Source organism: Rhinichthys klamathensis, unplaced genomic scaffold (genome assembly GCF_029890125.1).
Source record: "Rhinichthys klamathensis goyatoka isolate OS25496 unplaced genomic scaffold, OSU_Roscu_1.1 h1tg000176l_1, whole genome shotgun sequence".
Classification (NCBI taxonomy): Eukaryota; Metazoa; Chordata; class Actinopteri; order Cypriniformes; family Leuciscidae; genus Rhinichthys; species Rhinichthys klamathensis.
The window spans coordinates 2,630,922-2,653,090 of NW_026606705.1; the positions used below are offsets into that span (position 1 = coordinate 2,630,922).

General features: G+C 42.1%; 7 non-coding genes across 7 annotated transcripts; all 7 read right to left on the reverse strand.

The window, feature by feature from the left end:
* Positions 1–4,726: 4,726 nt before the first annotated feature.
* On the reverse strand, positions 4,727–4,798 carry trnag-ucc (transfer RNA glycine (anticodon UCC)). The gene has a single exon. It is a non-coding gene; the product is annotated as a tRNA-Gly (tRNA).
* A 4,064-nt stretch (positions 4,799–8,862) lies between these two features.
* Positions 8,863–8,934, reverse strand: trnag-ucc (transfer RNA glycine (anticodon UCC)). The gene has a single exon. It is a non-coding gene; the product is annotated as a tRNA-Gly (tRNA).
* Positions 8,935–17,239: 8,305 nt separating this feature from the next.
* Positions 17,240–17,311, reverse strand: trnag-ucc (transfer RNA glycine (anticodon UCC)). Its single transcript has one exon. It is a non-coding gene; the product is annotated as a tRNA-Gly (tRNA).
* Positions 17,312–17,826: 515 nt separating this feature from the next.
* On the reverse strand, positions 17,827–17,898 carry trnag-ucc (transfer RNA glycine (anticodon UCC)). Its single transcript has one exon. It is a non-coding gene; the product is annotated as a tRNA-Gly (tRNA).
* A 527-nt stretch (positions 17,899–18,425) lies between these two features.
* Positions 18,426–18,497, reverse strand: trnag-ucc (transfer RNA glycine (anticodon UCC)). The gene has a single exon. It is a non-coding gene; the product is annotated as a tRNA-Gly (tRNA).
* Positions 18,498–19,946: 1,449 nt separating this feature from the next.
* On the reverse strand, positions 19,947–20,018 carry trnag-ucc (transfer RNA glycine (anticodon UCC)). The gene has a single exon. It is a non-coding gene; the product is annotated as a tRNA-Gly (tRNA).
* Positions 20,019–21,839: 1,821 nt separating this feature from the next.
* Positions 21,840–21,911, reverse strand: trnag-ucc (transfer RNA glycine (anticodon UCC)). The gene has a single exon. It is a non-coding gene; the product is annotated as a tRNA-Gly (tRNA).
* Between the last annotated feature and the right edge of the window lie 258 nt (positions 21,912–22,169).

The following is a 22,169-nucleotide window of genomic DNA, read 5'->3' on the forward strand; positions in this document are numbered from 1 at the left end:
GGCTTGGATAATACTCACACTAGTTCGAGGAAGACAATAAGCCATTTTATGAAAGAATTAAACTTGTTAGATATATGGAGACATGGCAAGCCCAATGCAGTAGAATACTCCTGTTATTCCAGCACTTATAAAACTCACTCACGTATAGATTATTTTTTGGTCTCAGCACTACTTGTTTCAAAAATTGACAACTGTCAGTATAGTAGTATAGTAATATCTGACCATGCAGCTATTTCACTCACTTATACAGATACTAAACTTGTGAGTGATCCCCCGAAATGGCGCCTTCAACCAGGATGGCTTACAGATCCCACATTTATAGATTTTTTAGATAAACAAATTGACATGTACTTTGTATGTAATACTTCTCAAACGTCTGCTAGCATAAGATGGGAGGCATTTAAGGCCTTTCTTAGGGGTCAAATAATTAGCTTTACCAGCTCCAAAAAAAAGAGTTCACATTTGGAAATTAAGACATTAGATGAGAAAATTAAAAAACTTGAAATAGATCTCTACAATAAGAAACCAAACTCTAACGATGTACATGTACAATTACTTCTACTTAGAGCAAAGTATAATGAATTGTCAGCTAACAAAGCAGCAGTTAATTTAATGAGACTTAAACAATCCTTTTATGACCAAGGGGAAAAACCTGGGAAACTTTTAGCATGGCGCATTAAACAACAACAAACAGAAAGGTCTATTAACTACATCGAAGATCCAAGCGGTAGAACCATAGTAGACCCTACAGAAATTAATGAGGCCTTCAGGGTATTTTATGAGAAACTGTATAGCTCTGAGGGTACTCGTAATCTCGATAAACAAACACTATTCCTAAACAACCTTAGAATTTCAGAAAATGAGAGTAGAGCATTAGATGGAGAAATAACAATATTAGAAATTGTAGAAGCAATTAGCTGTATGCAGGCTGGAAAAGCAGCAGGTCCAGATGGCATACCTATAGATATTTATAAAAAATTTCAGTCCAAATTAATTTCACCCCTGTTGGAGATGTTCCAGGAATCTTTTAGTAATGGCCTTCTTCCTACATCCATGAGGAGAGCCCTAATAACTTTACTCCCAAAACCAGGAAAACCTAATACAAAATGCGAAAATATGCGCCCAATCAGCCTTTTAAACTCAGATACAAAAATACTTAGCAAAGTTCTTGCAAGAAGATTGGAGGGCCTGCTACCTCTGGTGGTGGGAGAGGACCAAAATGGATTTATCCAAGGTAGACAGGGCTTTCATAATGTCAGACGAGTGCTCAATATTTTACATAACCAGAGAGGGGCAAAAGACACGGCTTTACTCTCTCTTGATGCAGAAAAGGCCTTTGACCGCGTCGAATGGCACTACTTATTTGAGGTGCTCACTCGTTTTGGCTTTGGGGATACTTTTTGTAAATGGGTTAGATTGCTTTGTACTGGGCTTTCCGCAGAAGTTTTGACCAATAATGTGGTCTCTAAACCTTTTAACATCTCTAGAAGTTGCCCGCAAGGAAGTCCCTTATCACCTTTATTATTTATCCTTGCAATAGAACCTTTTGCTATAAGGGTGAGGATGCATAGTGACATTTATGGAATCCGAGAAAGTCACCTGGAACATAAAATAGCACTATTTGCAGATGACGTAATTTTGTTCCTGAAAAACCTGAGTAGATCTATCCCTGCACTCCTAGATCTCATTGAACAACATGACATCATGACTTTGCGTAAACATACACGCCACTTTCAATTCAAGTGGCGTGTTATCTATACGCATTTTGAGATATCCGCGTGTATGTCCACGCCGAAATCTTTTGCGTGTATGTCTACGCCATTAAATGTCCGAGTGATTCCGCGTGTATGTGTACGCCGTTAAATGTCCGAGCGAAACGAAGCAAAATCTATATCTGCATCTGTGGAGCGATATTTCTTTTCCTAGGATGGTAGGAGAAGACTAATAAATGGTATTAACCCCAGTGACGGGTAGGTTTAGGGACGGGGTTGGGGTAGGTCATATATTTATATATACATAATACAGTAATATAACGTTAAGTCAAAGGCGTTGATAAACACGCTGAAAAGCGATTATGCGTGTTGATAGCACGCCAAAAATGGAAATACGAATTGGCGTGTCATACATACGCCATTTCATGAGATCAGTCTGCATTGAAACTTTTGGAAAAATTTCTGGATACAAAGTTAATCACTCGAAATCATCCATAATGTTACTTAATGAATCGGAGAGGGAAAATTGCCAGGATTATTCTTCTACCTTCACCTCAACAGATAATTTTACATATCTGGGTATAAAAATTGTCCCCGAGGTGAATAAGATTGCCCAGATAAATTATGACCCAATTCTGAAAGATACTACCTCATCAATAGAACGTTGGACATCTTTACCCATCTCAATGATTGGCAGGATAAATATTATAAAAATGAATATACTCCCTAAATTTCTCTATTTGTTCCAGAATATTCCCCTACCCCCTCCCTCATCTTTATTTACTAAAATTAAGAAATTGTTTACCAACTTTATTTGGCAAAATAAACGTCCCAGACTACGTCTATCTTTATTATACCTACCATTTGACCGAGGAGGACTTAAATGTCCAAACATCCAATGGTATTACTGGGCAGCTCAGCTGCGTACAATTATGTTTTATTTTTCATCTGAAAGCCCTCCTGCTTGGTTGGATTTGGAATCTTGTTCCATTACACCAAGATTACCATTGCACCTATACCTGTATTCAGCAGACCACAAATACCTGAGAAAAAACACAGATAATCCTATCGTATTGAACATGATCAATATTTGGTTTAATTCATGTAAATATTTTAATTTTAACTCCTCCTTGTCACGTTTCAGTCCTATTTGGGGTAATACTAATTTCAAACCAGGGAAATGTGATGCAGGATTTCGAATATGGGCTGAAAAAGGGTTAAAGAAAGTGCAGGATTTGTACAGTGAAGATGAAGTACTTATGTCCTTTGCAGAAATATCAACCAAATATACCATTCCAAAGACCCATTTTTTCAAATATCTTCAACTTAGAAGCTTTATATTCTCATCTCAAAATCATTCATTAGACATACCGGCCATTTCCCCACTAGAGGCAGCACTTATAGGACATTGTTATGATAAGGGTTCAATTTCATCTTTGTATGACTTGTTTGTGTCTGGGTCGGATGAATCCTCAGAATCAAAACTAAGATTATGGAAAGAAGATATAGATGACGAAATATCCCTAGAGGAGTGGAATGAGGCATGTAAGAAGGCGCAGAGGCAGACAGTCAACACTAGCTTGAAACTCATACAGTACAAATGGCTAATGCGTACATACATAACTCCTGTCAAGTTGCATAAGTTTAACGATAACATTCCTGATACCTGTATAAAGTGTAATGAGGCAAGAGGTACATTGTACCACTGTATATGGGAATGTATGAAAGTGAAACCCTTTTGGCAAGGTATTATTGATATGATTGACCAAATATTATCAAAGAAACTACCACTAGATCCTAAGCTTTTTATCCTGGGTGTATATCCTACCAGCCCTCCCATACAGAGCAGAGAGGTCAGATTCAGACATGTGTATTTTACAAGCTAAACGTACAATTGCTCTTAATTGGAAAAATATCAATGAGCCGAGAATTGGAATGTGGATTAAAGAAATGGCGTCAAACATGTCAATGGAAAAGATAACGTACATTGTCAAAAATAAACAAAATACTTTTGAAGATGTCTGGAGACCTTTTACTAACTTCTTAAGGCATAATGTAAATGTTGGTAACCTGCTACAACAAGAACAAGCTCTGAGGTAGTAGGGTAGCATCATGGTCTTCTAAATATACATGTGAAACACTCCTTACCTGATTTAGGTGTCTTTAAAAAAAATATATTATTCTTTTATTTTATTTTTTATTATTATACATTTTATTTATTTATCATTATTATTTTGTATTTTATTTTTATTTATACTTTTTTTTTTTTTTGGAGGGGGGGGGGGGGGGGTGGGGGGGTGTTGGGAGGGAGAACAGGGTGAAAAAGGTTTACTGTGTTTTACATGATTGTTATTCATTATGTAATTTGATGTGATATGTAAACTGAAAAATGATTAAATATATTGTTCAAAAAAACAAAAAAAAACAAGCCATAGCTTACTTTTAGACGTGGTGAATGAAGTTCGACTGTTCGAGGTTGTGATGGTCGTCCGATATCCCTTGCCAGTTATTATGCGTACAAAAAATCTTCTTGCATGAATATGGTCATTTTCTAGTGTTTATATCCAAAAAGATACGATGCAGGGAGATGTTTTTGTATTTAGCGCGCTCACCGCGATGTAGGCTATTTCTGGACTTGTGCAGCGTCACGCAATCGCGCAGAATCTGATGACGTCAATGGTTCCGTTGCTTTCATTTTGTTTATCAATGGATGTTGCGATGATTTATATAAAAATGTATATCAAGTCATTCTCGAGTCATACAGTTCAAGTCAAGTCAAGTCTCAAGTCATTGGATCTCAAGTCAAAGTCAAGTCGAGTCATTTTTTTAATTTAGTCAAGCAAGTCTCAAGTCCTTAAATTTGCAAAGTCAAGTCATGTGACTCGAGTCCCCCATCTCTGCCTTTACTGCTGCCCAAAGACCCATGCAAAAGTTTTGCTCCAGCCACGAGTTAAATGAGGAGTTGGCCAGGGGCCCCGGACGACTGTTTTAACGACAGCTTGAGCAAAAGGCGATGCGTTGGCCGGGAATCGAACCCGGGTCAACTGCTTGGAAGGCAGCTATGCTCACCACTATACCACCAACGCAGGCGGTAGAGTTCTCAACGGGCCTGAAAATTACAACCCGACCCGACCCGGCCCGTGGCTTTTAAAGCCCGGACCCGATGTAACCCGACACATCAACATGAATTATCTGCCCGAACCCGACCCGCGGCCCGACGCCACCCTTTTGATCGGTGAGTGATGTATGTAGAATGACTGCTGCGCTTGACGCAGAGAGAGAGAGAGCCCCGGCCGCGCGCGCGCGCACTCTAACGTCTCACACATTCCGCCCATCCAGCTGACATAAACCACATTTCAATAAACGAAAAAAACTATCCAGTGATTAAATGTTTTCTGTATTGACGCAAATCTTGTGCGATGTCCTAAACTGCCGAGATAATCACACAACGTGTCGCGCCGCCCCTGAGCAACGGTGATTTCACCTGCAGCAAGTTTATTTTTCACCAACTCCATCTTCTTCTCCGGGCTAAAGGCGTGCACGCAGCGGCGTCAGGTCTGCCCTCGCGTCGCGATGCACGTTGCACGCAGCAGCCAGACTTTCTTTACAGTGAACAGCAGCGATGAATAATAAATGTTTTTTTTTCTTTTATTGTACAATTCAAAAGATTAAGCCCGAGGTCCGACCCGAGTCATTTGCAAATATTTTCGACCCGAACCCGGCCCGAACCCGCGGGTCCCGTCGGGTTTGTCGGGCCGACCCGACCCGTTGAGAACTCTAGCAGGCGGTTGGGCATAGACTGGATGCCGCCTTGTGCGGTCAGCAAGAATGCTGGCAACACATTAGCAGCTGGCAGGAACCGAAACTCTCTTTGTTTGGGCCCGGCACTGGAAAAAAACGCATGAACTTTTTGACCGGACCTACCAGGCTCTTTATTAAAAAAGCAAGCTCTCTAATTTAATAACGTAACCCGTTTTACACAGACACTTCATATTTAAATGGTATTAGATGATTTGTTTGGCTTCACTGGCTTCTGTGAAGCGATGACCTAAAATGACGCATGAGGCCGTTCCTGGTCGGGGGGCGCTGATCGGGGGCGACTACCTGTCTCTGCAACTCCTCGTTAGTATAGTGGACAGTATCTCAGCCTGTCACGCGGAAGACCGGGGTTCGATTCCCCGACGGGGAGACCTAGTCCTTTACTGCTGCCCAAAGACCCATGCAAAAGTTTTGCTCCAGCCACGAGTTAAATGAGGAGTTGGCCAGGGGCCCCGGACGACTGTTTTAACGACAGCTTGAGCAAAAGGCGATGCGTTGGCCGGGAATCGAACCCGGGTCAACTGCTTGGAAGGCAGCTATGCTTTTTTTTTTTTTTTTTTTTTTTTTTTTAAATTTTTATTGAAAATGTTTCAAATACAAAAATATACATCAAAACTTTCATCATTTTCAATACATATTTTTGTAATACAGACCCTCAGTACACAATTCTTAAGTTTAAAGAACTGTTAAAAAAATAAAATACAATAAAAGTAAAAATTAAAATTAAAAATCCAAATCACTTTCAGGTACATTCCATGCTAGATCTTTTAAAACTTTAGAAACCCTTGGAGTAAAAACAACATAAAAGCTTTGCAACATGTTTTCATACTTAAAATACCAATACAATCCTTCAATATATCTTTCTGTTTTCCTTTTAAGAACATTCCAAACATCAAGCACCACTTTTCCTTTTTTTGCCACATTTCTTCTTTCCCATACTGCATTTTTTATCAACATTACTAACAGGTTCACAAACTGTTTACTTTGACAATTTTCCTCCCATCCAAACATCACTATCCTCTTCCATTCTATTACATCTTCGTCCCAGTCCTCAATTAATTCTTTTATCACCCTTTTGCATTTTCTGTAAAAACCCTCCAACTCTTTGCAGTATAAAAACAAGTGTAAAATCCCTTCGTCTTCTTCTTGGCATACTTTACATGTTGCATTCTGTTCCATTCCGATCTTAGTTAAAATACATTCGGTAAAAATTACTTTGTGCCTTATAAAATACTCTAAACATTCAAGTTTTGCTTCCACAAACTTTCCCCTCATATTTCTCCATATACTTTCTTTTTTCAGGTCCTTAATTTTCTGTACCCAAAAATTGTTAGCAACTGGTTCTTTAAAAACACCATCTCTAAAATAACAATAAAAATCTTTCACATTACACTCCTTAAAATTACATAGTTTTCCTTTAAGTCTGACATAAATGTCTTTCTCTTTCTTCCATTCCTCCATGTTTTCTATTCTTTTAATCCATTCCTCCGGTATTGCGTATTTGATAATTTCGTATTTATTCTCTATTTCTCGTTTGTTGCATTCCTCTTTTGCTTCCTCCATTGCATCCATTATAAATTGTGATGGTAAAAACCCTTCTTTAAATTCATACAAAACATCTCTTACCCTTGTTATACCCACATCCATCCATTTTTTAAAAAAGATCTCTTTCCCATCTCTTAAAATACTTTTGTTTAAGAACAGAGGTTGGTTTAAGATGTTTTCTCTTCCTTTCAGATTATAATCTATTACATTTAAGAAATCCCCCCAAGCACTTAAAATTTCCTTATAAAAATCCGATAATCCTTCCGCCATCCAGTTTTTTGTTTTCATCCATAAAATATCCTCCCCCAAATTAAAATTCCCACATTTGTTTAAAAAATATTGTCGGGCATAGATAGATGGTCGGGCATAGACTGGATGCCGCCTTGTGCGGTCAGCAAGAATGCTGGCAACACATTAGCAGCTGGCAGGAACCTAAACTCTCTTTGTTTGGGCCCGGCACTGGAAAAAAACGCATGAACTTTTTGACCGGACCTACCAGGCTCTTTATTAAAAAAGCAAGCTCTCTAATTTAATAACGTAACCCGTTTTACACAGACACTTCATATTTAAATGGTATTAGATGATTTGTTTGACTTAACTGGCTTCTGTGAAGCGATGACCTAAAATGACGCATGAGGCCGTTCCTGGTCGGGGGGGCGCTGATCGGGGGCGACTACCTCTCTGCAACTCCTCGTTAGTATAGTGGACAGTATCTCCGCCTGTCACGCGGAAGACCGGGGTTCGATTCCCCGACGGGGAGACCTAGTCCTTTACTGCTGCCCAAAGACCCATGCAAAAGTTTTGCTCCAGCCACGAGTTAAAGGAGGAGTTGGCAAGGGCCATACTAGGGCCATTTTTCCACCACATTTTGAATTTTAGGTGCATATTAATTCTGCTGGCATTTTTTGCCACCAAACCCTGATAACATTAAGAGAAACATAAACGACAAAACTAAATGTTTTCTATATTGTTTTTCGTCATTGGAAAGAACAACATTTTTGGCTTTAAAGCATGATTTAAAAAGAAATGTGGCAAATGTTATACAAAACATATACCGTCATTAATTATCATTTGAATATTGACAACATTAAGCTACATTTGAAAACATAATTGTGTATAAAGAGGCATGCTGTTTTGACCAATATTAATCTCTCTAGATTTAAAGATAGTCAAATTAATTATAACAAACAGGTTAAACAAGCCATAGCTTACTTTTAGACGTGGTGAATGAAGTTCGACTGTTCGAGGTTGTGATGGTCGTCCGATATCCCTTGCCAGTTATTATGCGTACAAAAAATCTTCTTGCATGAATATGGTCATTTTCTAGTGTTTATATCAAAAAAGATACGATGCAGGGAGATGTTTTTGTATTTAGCGCGCTCACCGCGATGTAGGCTATTTCTGGACTTGTGCAGCGTCACGCAATCGCGCAGAATCTGATGACGTCAATGGTTCCGTTGCTTTCATTTTGTTTATCAATGGATGTTGCGATGATTTATATAAAAATGTATATCAAGTCATTCTCGAGTCATACAGTTCAAGTCAAGTCAAGTCTCAAGTCATTGGATCTCAAGTCAAAGTCAAGTCGAGTCATTTTTTTAATTTAGTCAAGCAAGTCTCAAGTCCTTAAATTTGCAAAGTCAAGTCATGTGACTCGAGTCCCCCATCTCTGCCTTTACTGCTGCCCAAAGACCCATGCAAAAGTTTTGCTCCAGCCACGAGTTAAATGAGGAGTTGGCCAGGGGCCCCGGATGACTGTTTTAACGACAGCTTGAGCAAAAGGCGATGCGTTGGCCGGGAATCGAACCCGGGTCAACTGCTTGGAAGGCAGCTATGCTCACCACTATACCACCAACGCAGGCAGTTGGGCATAGACTGGATGCCGCCTTGTGCGGTCAGCAAGAATGCTGGCAACACATTAGCAGCTGGCAGGAACCGAAACTCTCTTTGTTTGGGCCCGGCACTGGAAAAAAACGCATGAACTTTTTGACCGGACCTACCAGGCTCTTTATTAAAAAAGCAAGCTCTCTAATTTAATAACGTAACCCGTTTTACACAGACACTTCATATTTAAATGGTATTAGATGATTTGTTTGGCTTCACTGGCTTCTGTGAAGCGATGACCTAAAATGACGCATGAGGCCGTTCCTGGTCGGGGGGGGGGGGGCGCTGATCGGGGGCGACTACCTGTCTCTGCAACTCCTCGTTAGTATAGTGGACAGTATCTCCGCCTGTCACGCGGAAGACCGGTGTTCGATTCCCTGACGGGGAGACCTAGTCCTTTACTGCTGCCCAAAGACCCATGCAAAAGTTTTGCTCCAGCCACGAGTTAAATGAGGAGTTGGCCAGGGGCCCCGGACGACTGTTTTAACGACAGCTTGAGCAAAAGGCAATGCGTTGGCCAGGAATCGAACCCGGGTCAACTGCTTGGAAGGCAGCTATGCTCACCACTATACCACCAACGCAGGCGGTTGGGCATAGACTGGATGCCGCCTTGTGCGGTCAGCAAGAATGCTGGCAACACATTAGCAGCTGGCAGGAACCAGAACTCTCTTTGTTTGGGCCCGGCACTGGAAAAAAACGCATGAACTTTTTGACCGGACCTACCAGGCTCTTTATTAAAAAAGCAAGCTCTCTAATTTAATAACGTAACCCGTTTTACACAGACACTTCATATTTAAATGGTATTAGATGATTTGTTTGGCTTCACTGGCTTCTGTGAAGCGATGACCTAAAATGACGCATGAGGCCGTTCCTGGTCGGGGGGGCGCTGATCGGGGGCGACTACCTGTCTCTGCAACTCCTCGTTAGTATATTGGACAGTATCTCCGCCTGTCACGCGGAAGACCGGGGTTCGATTCCCCGACGGGGAGACCTAGTCCTTTACTGCTGCCCAAAGACCCATGCAAAAGTTTTGCTCCAGCCACGAGTTAAAGGAGGAGTTGGCCAGGGCCATACTAGGGCCATTTTTCCACCACATTTTGAATTTTGGGTGCATATTAATTCTGCTGGCATTTTTTGCCACCAAACCCTGATAACATTGTAACAGTTAAATGTTACTTATGGTGTTATTCTACTACCCACCATTAGGGGACACCATGGTTCGTTTATGCTTAGTTAAATACCGGTAGGGAGTAGAAGAAGGGAGAACTGTTTGGTAAGAGGAAAGCATGGCTTCCCTCTGGTAACCTTACCTTTACTGATGTCCTGATTGGGAAACTTACCGTTTTATGCTCAATCAAAGTAAGGTTTTTTTATATATTCAATGGTGGCTGTGCTGTACAAATTGTATTCAATTGTTGGTGAGGTTTATAATAATGTTTAATATTTTGTTTGTAGAAGGACTCCTTTTACCTACCTTTTTTTGTACCAATGATGCTTTTTCCTGCTACATGGTACATGTTGGGGATAAAACGAAGTAAACTACCTGCATAATATCTCATTGGCCTTGGGTCATCGAAACGGGTTATTTAATGAAGAGGATAAGAACTGTTTTCTACTTGAGTCTGGATTTGCTGTGTGGAGTATTGAATCTGGTCTGGACTATTACCAAGGATTCAATAACTATTGTACATCTACATCAGCTAGAAGGGTTTTTCTTTCACCTATGGACTGTGATATACAAGTATATCCTCATTCGTTGCATCCAACATTACACTCTGTTTGTTGAGGACTTTGTATTATTGTATTATGGTAGGCTAATGGGTTTTGGGTTTAGTGTGCATTTCACTATTGTTCTTTTCTCATAATATATCTCTACGAAGTAAAGCATTTTCCTGTCTTATTGTTCTTTTTTGACATCAACCAGTTTTATGATTGTGATAAGTTGGTATGCAGATCCCTTCCCAAAAGACATTCAGATTTATAGTAAACTTTACCCATAGAAGTACGAGTTTGTTATATAATGGCGCCCGAACAGGGACATACTAATTAACTACACACACGGATGTTTTACTGTGTTTTGAGTCTTTATTAAGAATGACAAGCCATAATACTCTGGATGAGGATGAGGTCGTACCTAGCCTGGATTTTGCATCAGAGTCCTTCAACGCTCACAGAGAACCAATCAAAGAACTAATCAATACATTTAGTGATTTGTACCTGGACTCTGAGGAAGATAACTCCAGTGAGGATCTGGATAATTTTCCTTTACCGCCCCCTCCGCCACTTGAAGATGATAGAGAACTGGGACAGTCAATTCCCTCTGTTACACCTTTTAATGAAAGACTGGATGGAAGAGTAACATCACTTGAAGGCCGAGTTGAAGACTGTCATCAGAGATTGGATGAATGTGTCTCTCAGGATGAGATGGAAAACAAATGTAAAGCCATCGAAGCAAGATTACATTATTTTGTAGAACGTGAATGTGACAGAGTTAAGAAACAGCTGGAATTTGCCATACAAGATTTAGGAAGATCCATGGTAGACTGTCTAAAAAGGAGAGATATCCAGATTGATCAAAAATTCAAATCTCTTATGTCAAACGTGTCTACTCCCAAACAGCCCCATCTAAGTTCCCCATTACCCACTCCAGTCAAGAATGGAAGAGATCAAACTTTTGATGTGCAGCTCACTAGTCCCGTAACTGGATATGAGTCTTCAATACAATACAACCCTCCTGTAAAAATTGACTTTCCTGACTTTAGCAATACTCAAGATGAAGATCCTGTAGAGTTTATTGAAAGATGTGAAGAGTATTTTGCTGTTCGTCCTCTTTCTGACTCTGAGATACTGGCTGCCTTAACGACTGTATTGAAAGGAACAGCTAAAGATTGGTGGATGGCTGAAAGAAGGAATGTCAGAAATTGGAAGCAGTTTAAGGAAGCTTTCTTGCTCTCATTTCTGAGTGAAGATTATGAAGAAGTGGCTGCAAGAAAGTTATTAGAAAGGAAACAAGGAGTCAAAGAAAATATTCGAGACTTTGCCTTTCACTACCGTGCTTTGTGCATGAGATGGAAAAAGGAGATGACTGAATGAGAAGTAGTACAGGCTATACTACGGAATTGTAATCCACGGTTAGCGAGTCTGATGAGAGGAACTGTGAGAGATGTGGGTGAACTGGTAAGAATTGGCACACAGATAGAGCGAGATTTTGAGGAGTCTAGAAGATACTGGAGTCAGGTGAATGGGGAAGAACAAAGGAGGGCACAAAACTCTCGTGAATCTCAACGAAAACCTCATATAGCTAATACCAGAGTCATGCAATCCACTCAAAATTCAACACGACCAGACATTAAAACTGTCTATATTCCCATAGTTATCAGAGACAGATATTTTTCAGCCATGGTGGATACTGGTAGCACTTTATCCCTTATCCAGGAATCCTGTTGGAAACAACTGTGTAAAGCAGAACCATACCAGCAGTGCCAAGGACAGTCCTTCATGCTAGCCAATGGACAGAGGCAGACAGCTTTGGGAAAGGTAAACTGGAGAGGTGAAATTCAAGGATCGCAAATGGATCTGACATTGTTCATTATGAGGGATACTGATTTGACCGTGCCAATCATTTTAGGCATGGATTTTCTACTGATGACAGGAATCGTGTTAGACTTCCAAAAAGCTCAGTACGCGTTGCCTTCTGCCATAGGAGCTAAGCCAGATCTTTTTTTTCCATTTTTGAGCAATGATGTCTGTTCCACAGTGCATTTTTATCTTGCTATACCCAATCTTCCAGTTCCTGATGGCACTTTGCAGACTATTCAGCAACTTGTTCAAAATGCTGACACTCAACCCTGGATTAAAAGGAAACTAGAAAATGTTATGTTAGACTGGCCAACCGTTTGTACCCACGACATTGGACATACAAACCTGATAAAACACCGCATTATTACCACAGATGAAATACCGGTCAGGAAAAGAGCCTACAAAGTTTCTAGGGATAAGCAGCAGTTCATAGGTACTGAAATCAAAGAGTTGTTAGCCCAAGAAATCATACGTCCTTCAATCTCTCCTTGGGCTTCTCCGGTGGTAATCGTTCCAAAGAAGGACGGTGGATCAAGATTCTGTATTGACTATCGAGGACTGAATTTGAAGACACATCTTGATGCTTATCCCATGCCACAAATTCCGGACATTTTAGAGTCACTACATGGAGCTGCTGTGTTTACCACACTCGACCTTAAAAGTGGCTATTGGCAAATGGAGATGGAAGCAGATAGTATCCAGAAAACAGCCTTTGTGACGTCCTCAGGGTTATTTGAATTCTTGCGGCTTCCTTTTGGATTGAAAAACTCTGCCGCTTCATTCCAAAGATTAATGGAACATGTACTCAGGGAGTTAAGAGGAAAATGTTGTCTGGTATACATAGACGATGTGGTGGTGTATTCTCGGAACGAAATGGAGCATCTTCAACATTTAAACCAGGTCTTCAAGTGTCTACAGGATGCTGGCCTCACTCTAAATCTGAAAAAATGCAACTTCATACAAAGAGAACTGACTTTTCTTGGTCACATTGTTTCAGCAGAAGGAGTAAAAACTGATCCAGCGAAGGTAGCTGCTGTTCAGGATTTTCCGATACCCCAATCGATTAAGGATGTTCAGCGTTTTTTGGGTTTGGCAGGGTGGTACCACCGTTTTATCCCAAATTTCTCAACAAAAGCTGCACCTTTACATGCTCTTAAACAAAAGAAAACTTCATGGATTTGGACTGATCAATGTCAGCGCGCCTTGGAGATAATAAAGAAAGACCTTACCCAAACACCAGTACTAACTCCTCCAGATTTCAGTAAAGCATTCAAGGTACAGACTGATGCTAGTGAGACTGGTTTGGGGGCGGTATTAACCCAGGAAACAGAAGGAGAGGAACATGTGGTAGCATATGCTTCTAGGCTCTTGAGAGGAGCAGAAAAAGCTTATTCAGTTTCTGAGAAAGAGTGTTTGGCTGTCGTGTGGGCTGTTGAGAAATGGAGACATTACTTGGAAGGACAACCTTTTGAAGTCGTCACAGATCATGCAGCTCTCACATGGGTTTTTCAGCATCCCAAACCAAACTCTCGTCTCACACGGTGGACTATACGTCTGCAAGGCTTTCAGTTCACAGTTAAATACAGAAAAGGTATATGTAATGTCGTAGCCGATGTGTTGTCTAGAAACCAAGAACATCCAGGATCATCAGAGCTGCTGGCTGTAGTTAAAGCTACCAAGTCGACTGCTTTTCCAACAAATTTACCTGTAGATCTTGATCAGATCACTACTGCACAACAGAATGATTTGGAGATCCAGGAGATATGTAAAAAGGCTAGTTCACAAACTTCTCAGGACCTTTCAAGAGTACATTACTTGCTCGAGAATGGAGTACTGTTTCGCAGTGTACCTGATGGAAATAAGGGACAGAAACTACAGCTCGTCATACCAATGTGTTTTCGTAAAGAGTTCTTGCAATATGTACACGATAACCCATTAAGTGGTCATCTTGGAAGATTAAAAACCCTTCTTCGACTTCTGGACATCGCCTATTGGCCAAATGTGAGAACTGATTTGTGGAAGTATTGTAAAGAGTGTCAACCATGTCAAAAGTATAAGCCTGTGTTAACCAAGTTATCTGGATATCTACAGTCCACACCAGTAGTCGAACCCGGTTATATGCTTGGAGTTGATCTGATGGGTCCATTCCCAAAGAGTGTCAAGCAAAATGAACATCTCTTAGTTATCGTTGACTACTGTTCCAAGTGGGTGGAGTTATACCCTTTGAGAGTGGCGAAAGCTCCCCAAATAGCCAGAATTCTAGTAGAGGAAATCTTTACTCGATGGGGCACCCCTGCTTATCTAGTGTCGGATCGCGGAGCTCAGTTTACTTCACAGCTACTTTCCTTAATCTGCAAACAGTGGGGAGTAATACAAAAATTGACCACATCCTATCACCCACAAACGAATATGACAGAACGGATCAATCGCCACCTAAAGACAATGATTGCTTCGTATGTGGGAGATCAGCATCGCCAGTGGGATCAGTGGTTACCTGAATTTAGGTTTGCGATCAATACTACTTTCCAGGAGAGCACAGGATTCACACCAGCCGAAGTAGCTCTGGGACGGAAATTAAAGGGACCGTTAGAAAGAGCTTTACATCGACCTCCGGCTCCTTGTAGTCCTGCCTATAGTGTGTTGGAAAGACAAGAACACCTCATTGACCTTGTGAAGAAAAATGTGGAACGAGCTCAACATAGACAAAAATACTACTATGACCTGCGACGCAAGTATTGTAAATTTCAGGTGGGAGATGTAGTCTGGGTCCGATCTCACCCTTTATCCAGAGCTGAAGAAGGCTTTATGGCTAAATTAGCCGCAAAGTGGAAGGGTCCAGCTAAGATTGTCAAATGTCTTGGTCCTGTCAACTATTCTGTTTCTTTCCTTAATGATTCTGAAAATGTTGAGACTTATCATGTGCAGAATTTGAAAACTTGTTATGGTTATGACAAGTCTCTTTCTGATCAGGGGGGTATGTAACAGTTAAATGTTACTTATGGTGTTATTCTACTACCCACCATTAGGGGACACCATGGTTCGTTTATGCTTAGTTAAATACCGGTAGGGAGTAGAAGAAGGGAGGACTGTTTGGTAAGAGGAAAGCATGGCTTCCCTCTGGTAACCTTACCTTTACTGATGTCCTGATTGGGAAACTTACCGTTTTATGCTCAATCAAAGTAAGGTTTTTTTATATATTCAATGGTGGCTGTGCTGTACAAATTGTATTCAATTGTTGGTGAGGTTTATAATAATGTTTAATATTTTGTTTGTAGAAGGACTCCTTTTACCTACCTTTTTTTGTACCAATGATGCTTTTTCCTGCTACATGGTACATGTTGGGGATAAAACGGAGTAAACTACCTGCATAATATCTCATTGGCCTTGGGTCATCGAAACGGGATATTTAATGAAGAGGATAAGAACTGTTTTCTACTTGAGTCTGGATTTGCTGTGTGGAGTATTGAATCTGGTCTGGACTATTACCAAGGATTCAATAACTATTGTACATCTACATCAGCTAGAAGGGTTTTTCTTTCACCTATGGACTGTGATATACAAGTATATCCTCATTCGTTGCATCCAACATTACACTCTGTTTGTTGAGGACTTTGTATTATTGTATTATGGTAGGCTAATGGGTTTTGGGTTTAGTGTGCATTTCACTATTGTTCTTTTCTCATAATATATCTCTACGAAGTAAAGCATTTTCCTGTCTTATTGTTCTTTTTTGACATCAACCAGTTTTATGATTGTGATAAGTTGGTATGCAGATCCCTTCCCAAAAGACATTCAGATTTATAGTAAACTTTACCCATAGAAGTACGAGTTTGTTATAACATTAAGAGAAACATAAACGACAAAACTAACAGTTTTCTATATTGTTTTTCGTCATTGGAAAGAACAACATTTTTGGCTTTAAAGCATGATTTAAAAAGAAATGTGGCAAATGTTATACAAAACATATACCGTCATTAATTATCATTTGAATATTGACAACATTAAGCTACATTTGAAAACATAATTGTGTATAAAGAGGCATGCTGTTTTGACCAATATTAATCTCTCTAGATTTAAAGATAATCAAATTAACTATAACAAATAGGTTAAACAAGCCATAGCTTACTTTTAGACGTGGTGAATGAAGTTCGACTGTTCGAGGTTGTGATGGTCGTCCGATATCCCTTGCCAGTTATTATGCGTACAAAAAATCTTCTTGCATGAATATGATCATTTTCTAGTGTTTATATCCAAAAAGATACGATGCAGGGAGTTGTTTTTGTATTTAGCGCGCTCACCGCGATGTAGGCTATTTCTGGACTTGTGCAGCGTCACGCAATCGCGCAGAATCTGATGACGTCAATGGTTCCGTTGCTTTCATTTTGTTTATCAATGGATGTTGCGATGACTTGATATACATTTTTATATAAATCATTCTCGAGTCATACAGTTCAAGTCAAGTCAAGTCTCAAGTCATTGGATCTCAAGTCAAAGTCAAGTCGAGTCATTTTTTTAATTTAGTCAAGCAAGTCTCAAGTCCTTAAATTTGCAAAGTCAAGTCATGTGACTCGAGTCCCCCATCTCTGCCTTTACTGCTGCCCAAAGACCCATGCAAAAGTTTTGCTCCAGCCACGAGTTAAATGAGGAGTTGGCCAGGGGCCCCGGACGACTGTTTTAACGACAGCTTGAGCAAAAGGCGATGCGTTGGCCGGGAATCGAACCCGGGTCAACTGCTTGGAAGGCAGCTATGCTCACCACTATACCACCAACGCAGGCGGTTGGGCATAGACTGGATGCCGCCTTGTGCGGTCAGCAAGAATGCTGGCAACACATTAGCAGCTGGCAGGAACCGAAACTCTCTTTGTTTGGGCCCGGCACTGGAAAAAAACGCATGAACTTTTTGACCGGACCTACCAGGCTCTTTATTAAAAAAGCAAGCTCTCTAATTTAATAACGTAACCCGTTTTACACAGACACTTCATATTTAAATGGTATTAGATGATTTGTTTGGCTTCACTGGCTTCTGTGAAGCGATGACCTAAAATGACGCATGAGGCCGTTCCTGGTCGGGGGGCGACTACCTGTCTCTGCAACTCCTCGTTAGTATAGTGGACAGTATCTCCGCCTGTCACGCGGAAGACCGGGGTTCGATTCCCCGACGGGGAGACCTAGTCCTTTACTGCTGCCCAAAGACCCATGCAAAAGTTTTGCTCCAGCCACGAGTTAAATGAGGAGTTGGCCAGGGGCCCCCGACGACTGTTTTAACGACAGCTTGAGCAAAAGGCAATGCGTTGGCCGGGAATCGAACCCGGGTCAACTGCTTGGAAGGCAGCTATGCTCACCACTATACCACCAACGCAGATGGTCGGGCAAGACTGGATGCCGCCTTGTGCGGTCAGCAAGAATGCTCGCAACACATTAGCAGCTGGCAGGACCCGAAACTCTCTTTGTTTGGGCCCGGCACTGGAAAAAAACGCATTAACTTTTTGACCTGACCTACCAGGCTCTTTATTAAAAAAGCAAGCTCTCTAATTTAATAACTTAACCCGTTTTACACAGACACTTCATATTTAAATGGTATTAGATGATTTGTTTGGCTTAACTGGCTTCTGTGAAGCGATGACCTAAAATGACGCATGAGGCCTTTCCTGGTCGGGGGGCGCTGATCGGGGGCGACTACCTGTCTCTGCAACTCCTCGTTAGTATAGTAGACAGTATCTCCGCCTGTCACGCGGAAGACCAGGGTTCGATTCCCCGACGGGGAGACCTAGTCCTTTACTGCTGCCCAAAGACCCATGCAAAAGTTTTGCTCCAGCCACGAGTTAAATGAGGAGATGGCCAGGGGCCCCGGACGACTGTTTTAACGACAGCTTGAGCAAAAGGCAATGCGTTGGCCGGGAATCGAACCCGGGTCAACTGCTTGGAAGGCAGCTATGCTCACCACTATACCACCAACGCAGGCGGTTGGGCATAGACTGGATGCCGCCTTGTGTGGTCAGCAAGAATGCTGGCAACACATTAGCAGCTGGCAGGAACCGAAACTCTCTTTGTTTGGGCCCGGCACTGGAAAAAAACGCATGAACTTTTTGACCGGACCTACCAGGCTCTTTATTAAAAAAGCAAGCTCTCTAATTTAATAACGTAACCCGTTTTACACAGACACTTCATATTTAAATGGTATTAGATGATTTGTTTGGCTTCACTGGCTTCTGTGAAGCGATGACCTAAAATGACGCATGAGGCCGTTCCTGGTCGGGGGGGCGCTGATAGGGGGCGACTACCTATCTCTGCAACTCCTCGTTAGTATAGTGGACAGTATCTCCGCCTGTCACGCGGAAGACCGGGGTTCGATTCCCCGACGGGGAGACCTAGTCCTTTACTGCTGCCCAAAGACCCATGCAAAAGTTTTGCTCCAGCCACGAGTTAAAGGAGGAGTTGGCCAGGGCCATACTAGGGCCATTTTTCCACCACATTTTGAATTTTAGGTGCATATTAATTCTGCTGGCATTTTTTGCCACCAAACCCTGATAACATTAAGAGAAACATAAACGACAAAACTAACAGTTTTCTATATTGTTTTTCGTCATTGGAAAGAACAACATTTTTGGCTTTAAAGCATGATTTAAAAAGAAATGTGGCAAATGTTATACAAAACATATACCGTCATTAATTATCATTTGAATATTGACAACATTAAGCTACATTTGAAAACATAATTGTGTATAAAGAGGCATGCTGTTTTGACCAATATTAATCTCTCTAGATTTAAAGATAGTCAAATTAACTATAACAAACAGGTTAAACAAGCCATAGCTTACTTTTAGACGTGGTGAATGAAGTTCGACTGTTCGAGGTTGTGATGGTCGTCCGATATCCCTTGCCAGTTATTATGCGTACAAAAAATCTTCTTGCATGAATATGGTCATTTTCTAGTGTTTATATCCAAAAAGATACGATGCAGGGAGATGTTTTTGTATTTAGCGCGCTCACCGCGATGTAGGCTATTTCTGGACTTGTGCAGCGTCACGCAATCGCGCAGAATCTGATGACGTCAATGGTTCCGTTGCTTTCATTTTGTTTATCAATGGATGTTGCGATGATTTATATAAAAATGTATATCAAGTCATTCTCGAGTCATACAGTTCAAGTCAAGTCAAATCTCAAGTCATTGGATCTCAAGTCAAAGTCAAGTCGAGTCATTTTTTTAATTTAGTCAAGCAAGTCTCAAGTCCTTAAATTTGCGACTCGAGTCTGACTCGAGTCAAGTCATGTGACTCGAGTCCCCCATCTCTGCCTTTACTGCTGCCCAAAGACCCATGCAAAAGTTTTGCTCCAGCCACGAGTTAAATGAGGAGTTGGCCAGGGGCCCCGGACGACTGTTTTAACGACAGCTTGAGCAAAAGGCAATGCGTTGGCCGGGAATCGAACCCGGGTCAACTGCTTGGAAGGCAGCTATGCTCACCACTATACCACCAACGCAGGCGGTAGAGTTCTCAACGGGCCTGAAAATTACAACCCGACCCGACCCGGCCCGTGGCTTTTAAAGCCCGGACCCGATGTAACCCGACACATCAATATGAATTATCTGCCCGAACCCGACCCGCGGCCCGACGCCACCCTTTTGATCGGTGAGTGATGTATGTAGAATGACTGCTGCGCTTGACGCAGAGAGAGAGAGAGCCCCGGCCGCGCGCGCGCGCGCACTCTAACGTCTCACACATTCCGCCCATCCAGCTGACATAAACCACATTTCAATAAACGAAAAAAACTATCCAGTGATTAAATGTTTTCTGTATTGACGCAAATCTTGTGCGATGTCCTAAACTGCCGAGATAATCACACAACGTGTCGCGCCGCCCCTGAGCAACGGTGATTTCACCTGCAGCAAGTTTATTTTTCACCAACTCCATCTTCTTCTCCGGGCTAAAGGCGTGCACGCAGCGGCGTCAGGTCTGCCCTCGCGTCGCGATGCACGTTGCACGCAGCAGCCAGACTTTCTTTACAGTGAACAGCAGCGATGAATAATAAATGTTTTTTTTTCTTTTATTGTACAATTCAAAAGATTAAGCCCGAGGTCCGACCCGAGTCATTTGCAAATATTTTCGACCCGAACCCGGCCCGAACCCGCGGGTCCCGTCGGGCCGACCCGACCCGTTGAGAACTCTAGCAGGCGGTTGGGCATAGACTGGATGCCGCCTTGTGCGGTCAGCAAGAATGCTGGCAACACATTAGCAGCTGGCAGGAACCGAAACTCTCTTTGTTTGGGCCCGGCACTGGAAAAAAACGCATGAACTTTTTGACCGGACCTACCAGGCTCTTTATTAAAAAAGCAAGCTCTCTAATTTAATAACGTAACCCGTTTTACACAGACACTTCATATTTAAATGGTATTAGATGATTTGTTTGGCTTCACTGGCTTCTGTGAAGCGATGACCTAAAATGACGCATGAGGCCGTTCCTGGTCGGGGGGCGCTGATCGGGGGCGACTACCTGTCTCTGCAACTCCTCGTTAGTATAGTGGACAGTATCTCTGCCTGTCACGCGGAAGACCGGGGTTCGATTCCCCGACGGGGAGACCTAGTCCTTTACTGCTGCCCAAAGACCCATGCAAAAGTTTTGCTCCAGCCACGAGTTAAATGAGGAGTTGGCCAGGGGCCCCGGACGACTGTTTTAACGACAGCTTGAGCAAAAGGCCCGAGAATCGAACCCAGGAATCGAACCCGGGTCAACTGCTTGGAAAGCAGCTATGCTTACCACTATACCACCAACGCAGATGGTAGGGCATAGACTGGATGCCACCTTGTGCGGTCAGCAAGAATGCTCGCAACACATTAGCAGCTGGCAGGACCCGAAACTCTCTTTGTTTGGGCCCGGCACTGGAAAAAAACGCATTAACTTTTTGACCTGACCTACCAGGCTCTTTATTAAAAAAGCAAGCTCTCTAATTTAATAACTTAACCCGTTTTACACAGACACTTCATATTTAAATGGTATTAGATGATTTGTTTGGCTTAACTGGCTTCTGTGAAGCGATGACCTAAAATGACGCATGAGGCCTTTCCTGGTCGGGGGGGCGCTGATCGGGGGCGACTACCTATCTCTGCAACTCCTCGTTAGTATAGTGGACCGTATCTCCGCCTGTCACGCGGAAGACCGGGGTTCGATTCCCCGACGGGGAGACCTAGTCCTTTACTGCTGCCCAAAGACCCATGCAAAAGTTTTGCTCCAGCCACGAGTTAAATGAGGAGTTGGCCAGGGGCCCCAGACGACTGTTTTAACGACAGCTTGAGCAAAAGGCAATGCGTTGGCCGGGAATCGAACCCGGGTCAACTGCTTGGAAGGCAGCTATGCTCACCACTATACCACCAACGCAGGCGGTTGGGTAAAGACTGGATGCCGCCTTGTGCGGTCAGCAAGAATGCTGGCAACACATTAGCAGCTGGCAGGAACCTAAACTCTCTTTGTTTGGGCCCGGCACTGGAAAAAAACGCATGAACTTTTTGACCGGACCTACCAGGCTCTTTATTAAAAAAGCAAGCTCTCTAATTTAATAACGTAACCCGTTTTACACAGACACTTCATATTTAAATGGTATTAGATGATTTGTTTGACTTAACTGGCTTCTGTGAA